The following is a 1,614-nucleotide window of genomic DNA, read 5'->3' as shown; positions in this document are numbered from 1 at the left end:
GATCCCCACGACAACAGTCTACGCCGTGCCTCGGCAACAGCGGGACCGCTGCCAGCGGGATCGCGAGCCTGGCCGCTCTCATCAAACACAGCCAGGCGAGAGCGGAGCATACGCAGCGAGAGTAACTCGCAGTGATGACAATCAGCTCCTCGAAAGCTGACCGTGCATGCTCCGCTCCTAAACAAACAACACACAGATCGTGTGTATCCCCCGCTGCCAGATAGCGTGGGCAGGGAGGCACACAACGTCTGTAATGCCGTTTGCTCGCCATAGATATTAGTTTAGACTTTGACATATTCTTTTGAATGCTCGTGGACTGACAGACAACAGTAAATAGACTGACACATACACAGAGCGCTACTGAAGAGCAGAAGCTAACTTGCGCTCTGCCGGATGCGCTTTTGTACTTCCTGGCGCTCACGTCACCCCGCTCGTGACGTCTCGCTGCTCCATTGGACTGACTTTACACGTGCTTCAGAACGCGGTCACGCAGGGGCGTTCCCAAAGCGAATCTCGACGCAGCTCGAGTTCTTGAAGGGGAACTAAACTATAGCTGAACTATAGTTCCTCTTAGCATCTTAAAAAAAAAAAATTTGTTTTTTTTTGTGCTAGTGATTAGCTCCCTAAACTGGGCGTGACATAAACTGCTTCCTGTATGGATTTAATATGGAATGTTGCTTAAATATAGGAACAGTTGGCCATGCATTAAATGCACATCCTTGAAAGAGCACAGTTTGCTGACATATTTACTTTAAAGTCTGCGTGAACTGGAAGTTGCTGCCGACTGGATTTCAGTGTGGTGGCGTATTTCCAACTGAAAACGGAATATTGAGTAGAGGGCGGGGTTTTATGTTTGCGCTCCTCCTCTCATCTCTCACTCACAGCAGACTAATGGTCGGAGGGGCGTGGTTAAGCATATTCTGCCCAAGCGTCAAACTGACGTCATCAGAGAAGGCATGCAATTCCAGAAGCAAATGATCAGATTTTGATTAAAGATTACCAAAACAAACTTTTTTTTTTCAGAGGATTAACTTGCACAGATTAATTATTGACTTTAAGACTAGCAATGTGCGCTAACAAAATAAATATTGTAAATTTTGATTTCATGCGGACTTTAACATCTCAGGTAATGTCCGTGGTGTGATGACAACGACAGTGGTTACATATATAAATATATTTTAATTGATCTAAATTATTGCTAGGAACAATTCAATTGCGCCCCGACTAAATTCTATGTCCTTGAATTGAAGGCATTTTTTATGAACAAATTTGGAAAAAACAAATAAAAGTTTCCAGAGTCTAATGTAGTCTGGGATAGATCGCGTTATCTTCCTCAGGCAGCGGCAGCACGGAGCACAAGTTAAATGAACAATTCTTCTCTTTAATACAAGTTATAACATGAATGTACATCAGAGGATATGTTGAAAAATAAAGTACAACTTCTGTGCCTATAAGCGGGTTTAACCAGGGAAACCATCAGTATAACAGCCTGTGAAGAATGTCTCAGTTACGTGACATTTACCTCAGGAACATAAAACCGTTTATAAATACATTAGGCCTATACATTTGTGTAGAATATATATATATATATATATATATATATATATATATTTT

The sequence above is a fragment of the Sinocyclocheilus anshuiensis genome, unplaced genomic scaffold, assembly GCF_001515605.1.
Source record: "Sinocyclocheilus anshuiensis isolate Anshui unplaced genomic scaffold, SAMN03320099.WGS_v1.1 scaffold499, whole genome shotgun sequence".
NCBI lineage: Eukaryota > Metazoa > Chordata > Actinopteri > Cypriniformes > Cyprinidae > Sinocyclocheilus > Sinocyclocheilus anshuiensis.
Note: the sequence above shows the minus strand (reverse complement) of the source record.